This window comes from Vicia villosa, linkage group LG2 (genome assembly GCF_029867415.1).
Source record: "Vicia villosa cultivar HV-30 ecotype Madison, WI linkage group LG2, Vvil1.0, whole genome shotgun sequence".
Taxonomy (NCBI): domain Eukaryota; kingdom Viridiplantae; phylum Streptophyta; class Magnoliopsida; order Fabales; family Fabaceae; genus Vicia; species Vicia villosa.
Window position 1 is genome coordinate 19,717,629 of NC_081181.1, and position 6,853 is coordinate 19,724,481.

Below are 6,853 nucleotides of genomic sequence, written 5' to 3' on the forward strand. Positions count from 1 at the left end.
GTGATCTGGACTGATGTAAGAGGAGGAGAGCATCCTTTTTCTGTGGTGAAGAGAACCCAGAATAATCTCAGCCCATATATAAGAAATTCTCATCTTCTCATTCTGAGCTTGTTTCTGAAGACCCATTTTGTACCAATTATATTGAATCCATCTGGTCTAGGAACAAGATCCCAAACATCATTCCTTGTAAACTGATTTAGTTCTTCTTGCATAGCAATTATCCAGTCTGGATCTTCTAGAGCGTGATCAACAGAAGTTGGCTCGATCAAAGATACAAGACCTAATTGACAGTCTGCATTGTTCTTAAGGAATGCTCTTGTTCTTATTGGATCATCCTTCTTTCCAAGAATGACATCTTCTGAATGACCAGAGATGAGTCTGGATGATCTTCTGACAGATGGTTCTTCAGAAATGCTTAGATTTTCCAGAGAAGCTGATACTTGATCTTCCGATTCTTTTCTTCTGAGAAGCTCTGCTTCTGATGCGTTGCTTCTTGGCTCAACAACTTCTGATATATCAATATCACAATCTGCAAAATTATCAAACTGCTTTGGTTTTTCAGAACCAAGCTTATCATCAAACCTGATATTGATTGATTCTTCTACAATCAATGTTTCAGTATTGTATACTCTGTAGCCTTTTGAGCGTTCAGAATATCCAAGAAGGAAACATTTTTGTGCTTTGGAATCAAACTTACCAAGATGATCTTTAGTGTTCAGAATAAAGCATACACATCCAAAAGGATGGAAATATGAAATGTTGGGCTTTCTATTCTTCCACAATTCATAAGGAGTCTTATTTAGAATAGGTCTGATAGAGATTCTATTCTGAATATAGCATGCAGTGTTTATTGCTTCTGCCCAGAAATGCTTAGCCATATTGGTTTCATTGATCATGGTTCTGGCCATTTCTTGCAGAGTCCTATTCTTTCGTTCTACAACCCCATTTTGCTGTGGAGTTCTAGGACAAGAGAAATCATGGGCAATACCATTTTCTTTGAAGAACTCTTCAAAGGATCTGTTCTCAAATTCACCACCATGATCACTTCTAACCTTTATGATTTTACACTCTTTTTCAGATTGAATCTGAATGCAGAAATCAAAGAACACTGAATGAGTCTCATCTTTGTGTTTCAAGAATTTTACCCATGTCCAGCGGCTATAATCATCTACGATGACTAATCCATATTTCTTCCCTCTGACAGATGCTGTTTTGACTGGGCCAAATAGATCAATGTGCAAGAGTTCTAATGGCCTTGAGGTAGAAACAACATTCTTGGACTTGAATGCAGGTTTGGAGAACTTGCCCTTCTGACATGCTTCACAAAGAGCATCTGATTTGAATTTCAGATTAGGGAGTCCTCTGACAAGATTCAGTTTGTTAATCTGAGAAATCTTTCTCAAACTAGCATGACCTAATCTTCTGTGCCAGACCCACTGCTCTTCAGAAACAGACATAAGACAAGTCACCCTCTGACTCATAAGATCTTGCAGATCTGTCTTATAAATGTTGTTCTTCCTCTTGCCTGTAAATAGGATTGAGCCATCCTTCTGATTTACAGCCTTGCAAGACTCTTGATTAAAGATTATATCATAACCATTGTCACTCAATTGACTGATAGATAAGAGGTTATGAGTTAATCCTTCTACAAGAAGTACATTAGAAATGGAGGGAGATTTACCAGACTTTATAGTTCCAGAGCCAATTATCTTGCCCTTCTGATCTCCTCCAAACTTGACTTCTCCTCCAGACTTAAGCACCAGGTCTTGGAACATAGACCTTCTTCCTGTCATGTGTCGTGAGCATCCAGAGTCCAGGTACCATGACATGTTGTGCTTTGTCCTTTTTGCAGTCAAGGATATCTGCAATAGGAATAATCTTATCCTTAGGTACCCACATTTTCTTGGGTCCTTTCTTGTTAGATTTTCTCAAGTTCTGATTGAACTTGGGTTTAACATTGTAAGCAATAGGAGGAACAGCATGATAATTTTTAATGTGAGTTTCATGATATTTCCTAGGTTGTGTCACATGCTTTTTGGTGTGTGCAATGTGAAAACTTTGAGCATGTGAAGTGTGCCTAATATCATGGGAGTGGCCATACTTGAACTGATCATACAACGGCTTGTATGTGAGTTTCATTTCATCAACAGGTTCAAGTTTGTATGGGGTTTCACCCTCAAAACCAATGCCGACTCTTTTGTTTCCAGACACAGCATATATCATAGAAGCTAGCTGACTTCTGCCAATACTTCTAGATAAGAACTTCCTGAAACTTAAATCATATTCTTTCAGAATATGGTTTAGACTAGGAGTGGATTTTTCTGAATCAGAAGGAGATCCAACATTATTGGATAATTTTAAAAGTTTTTCTTTTAATTCAGAATTTTCCAACTCAAGCTTCTTTGTTTCAAATTCAAATAGCTTTTTCAGCTTTTTGTATTTGAGACTAATCTGAGACTTGAGTTCCAGAAGTTCAGTTAGACCGGAAACTAACTCATCTCTAGTAAGTTCAGAAAATACCTCTTCAGAATCTGATTCTGATGTAGATTCTGATCCGTCATCTTCTGTCGCCATCAGCGCACAGTTGGCCTGCTCATCTTCAGAGTCTGAATCATCTTCTGACTCATCCCAGGTTGCCATAAGACCTTTCTTCTTATGAAATTTCTTCTTGGGATTTTCCTTCTGAAGATTTGGACATTCATTCTTGAAGTGTCCAGGCTCATTGCATTCATAGCACATGACCTTCTTCTTGTCAAATCTTCTGTCATCAGAAGATTCTCCACGTTCAAATTTCTTTGAACTTCTGAAGCCTCTGAACTTCCTTTGCTTGGTCTTCCAGAGTTGATTTAGCCTTCTGGAGATTAAGGACAGTTCATATTCTTCTTCAGATTCTGATTCTTCAGGATCTTCTTCTCTAGCCTGAAAAGCGTTAGTGCATTTCTTGATATTAGATTTTAATGCAATAGACTTACCTTTCTTTTGAGGCTCATTTGCGTCCAGCTCTATTTCATGACTTCTCAAGGCACTGATGAGCTCTTCCAGAGAAACTTCATCCAGATTCTTTGCAATCTTGAATGCAGTCACCATAGGACCCCATCTTCTGGGTAAGCTTCTGATGATCTTCTTTACATGATCAGCCTTGGTGTATCCCTTGTCAAGAACTCTCAATCCAGCAGTAAGAGTTTGAAATCTTGAAAACATTTTTTCAATGTCTTCATCATCCTCCATCTTGAAGGCTTCATACTTCTGGATTAAAGCTAGAGCTTTAGTCTCCTTGACTTGAGCATTTCCTTCATGAGTCATTTTCAAGGACTCATATATGTCATAGGCCGTTTCCCTGTTAGATATCTTCTCATACTCAGCATGAGAGATAGCATTCAGCAAAACAGTTCTGCATTTATGATGATTCCTGAAAAGCTTTTTCTGATCATCATTCATTTCTTGCCTTGTCAGCTTTACGCCTCTGGCATTTACTGGATGTTTGTAACCATCCATCAGAAGATCCCATAGATCACCATCTAGACCAAGAAAGTAACTTTCCAGTTTATCTTTCCAGTATTCAAAGTTTTCACCATCAAATACCGGCGGTCTAGTATAACCATTGTTACCGTTGTATTGCTCAGCAGAGCCAGATGTAGATGCAGGTGTAGACTTTTCACTTTCATCAACCATCTTTTACTGAAGCGTTTTTCTCTTCCTGAATCTTTTCTAAACACGGTTAAGTGCTTGCACCTTAGAACCGGCGCTCTGATGCCAATTGAAGGATAGAAAAACACTTAGAAAGGGGGGGTTTGAATAAGTGTAGCTTTAAAAACTTGACAGATAAAAATAAATTGCACAGTTATTTTTATCCTGGTTCGTTGTTAACTAAACTACTCCAGTCCACCCCCGCAGAGATGATTTACCTCAACTGAGGATTTAATCCACTAATCGCACGGATTACAATGGTTTTCCACTTAGTCAGCAACTAAGTCTTCCAGAGTCTTCTGATCACACACTGATCACTCCAGGAACACTGCTTAGATACCCTCTAAGACTTTTCTAGAGTATACTGATCCACACGATCACTCTAGTTACAACCTGCTTAGATCACTTCTAAGACTTCCTAGAGTATTCTGATCCACACGATCACTCTAGTTCCTTACAACTTAATGTAATCAATTCTAAGAGTATTACAAATGCTTCTTGAAAGCGTTAATCACAAACTGTGATATTTCTCTTAACGTTTAAGCTTAATCTCACTAATATATTACAACAGCAATGTAGTGAGCTTTGATGAAGATGAAGATTCTGAGTTTAGATTTGAACAGAGTTACAGCAAGTTGAATATGAGTTGTTTTGGTGCAGAATCGTTAACCTTGCTTCTAATCAGAACTTCATATTTATAGGCGTTGGAGAAGATGACCGTTGAGTGCATTTAATGCTTTGCGTGTTCCGTACAGCATCGCATTTAATGTTATACGCTTTTGGCAACTACCTCGAGCCTTGTTCACGCTGTGTCTACTGACGTAGCCTTTAGTAGCTTTTAACGTTCCTTTTGTCAGTCAGCGTAGCTTGCCACTTGTACTTTCTTCTGATCTGATGCTTGTGAATACAACGTTTGAATATCATCAGAGTCAAACAGCTTGGTGCATAGCATCTTCTGATCTTCTGACCTTGAAGTGCTTCTGAGCGTGATACCATCAGAACTTCAGTGCTTCTGTTCTCTTGTTCTTCTGATGCTTCCATAGACCCATGTTCTGATTCTGCTTCGACCATCTTCTGATGTCTTGCCAGACCATGTTCTGATGTTGCATGCTGAACCCTTTGAGACAAAGCTTCTGAGCGCTGAATTATGCGTACTCTTTATATATATTTCCTGAAAAGGAAATTGCATTGGATTAGAGTACCATATTATCTAAAGCAAAATTCATATTATTGTTATCATCAAAACTAAGATAATTGATCAGAACAAATCTTGTTCTAACAATGTTTTCTAAACGTTATCGTTTTAGCCCTTCGATGGCCCCATTCGTCGAAAGGAAGGTAGGCCCTGCATGGTTTACAAGAGAATTCCATGCTTCTTCTCCAGATCAACATGCTGAATCGATGGCTATTTGGGAAACATTTCTGACCCCTAGAATGCTATCTCATCGACTGTGGATAACGAAGAGCCATTATGGTCTTCTCAGCTACTAACCCAATCTTGTCTCGAGACAGTTTGGGCTTGTTCAACTTAAACTCAAATGTTTGTATGACAAGAAAAGTCATTTGTGTTTACACACCATGTATTCGACAGAAGAGAGCTTCAAATAAAAAACTGCCAGATACATTGGCATCACCTCCCTTACTCCTATCTCCTTTGAACCTTCGTTTTACACTACCATGGAATTTCACAAATGGTGGGATGACTACTACAACCAACAAATCTTTGATGTTGCTGGTCTTTCGCATGAACTGACTGCAACTTTCGCTTCTACACAGGAGCGTTTCCAGAAAGGTACTTCGACACATATTAAAGAAATACAAGTGTTCCAAAAGTTCTTTGAAACTACTTATAGGCCTAGTGATCTTAGTCGGACCGTTAGTGAGGCAGCGTTTACTTTATGCGAAACATTTTCTAAAAAATTGGATAAGCTGAAATTACCCTCATACGTTCGTCCTGAACAACGTTATGAGATGGATTTCAAAATGTATCCTCCAAAATTCCCTTCACTACCCAGTGCTGATTTTGGTGTGGCTTTAAGTCCCCCATTTCCAGACTGGTTTGTTTGTGGGAATGTCCCAAAAATTCTTTGCAAAGAATCTAAAAAACGTGTTGAACGAGTGGTTCCGACTAAGCATACCTTGGGCAGTTTCAAATAGGGGTGGCAAAACGGGCCGTGGCCCGCCGGGCCGGCCCGCCACCCGCCAAAAAATGGCGGGTTGGGTTGGGATTTTAGGCCCGCCGCTCGCCAAAACTCGCCCCGCAAAAACCCGCCGCCCGCCATACCCGCCCCGCCAAAGCCCGCCGCCCGCCAAAACCCGCCTCTCCTCTAAAACTAACTCTTTTTTTAGTTAATTCTAGTAATTTTAATTCTTGATGGTTTATTTTATACATTTATTTATAAATATATGTAATTTTTTTTAAGTAAATTTGTTAAAAAGTTGCTTTTATAAAAAATTGTTTTAAAAAATAAGTGAAAAGTTTAATTAAAAGGTAAAAAAAGTCTATTAATCTATTAAAAAAAATATAAATAAAAATAGGCGGGTAAGCCCGCCGCCCGCCAATCCGCCATCTTGGCGGGGCGGACATGACTTTTATGCCCATTTTACTTGGCGGGCATGCCCGCCCCGCTCGTTTTTTGGCGGGCATAAGGCGGGGCGGGCGGCGGGCGGGGCGGGCGGCCCGTTTTGCCACCCCTAGTTTCAAAGGGCATCTTCATATTGGCCTCAAACACGTTTGTGTTCTAACTCCAATACCCGAAGGTTTGGAACTGAAGAAACCTTTCGATTGATTTTTTCCCCTATTTTTCTTTTATACTAACTTGTTTTTGTCTTGATTACAACTCTCAGTCGAAGATAGAACATCAAGGAACCTGCTGCCAATACTCGAAAGTCTGCTGTCCTTTCGAAGGATAAGAAGACTAGTGAAGATTCTAGCAACATCACCAAATCAAAAACTGTGGTAACCATTCTTCTCATGGCTTGCAAAATTCTAGTTTTTTTTACGTAATTCTAACATATTTCTTTTGAGAATACTCGAAAGCCACCACCTACTCCAAAAAAGAGGAAAGCCGCCCCTAAAATCATCACAATTGAATTGGACGGTGAGGATAAGTCTCCTCCTCACACCAAATTGGTGACCAAGAAAAGGAAGAGAGCCACCATTACT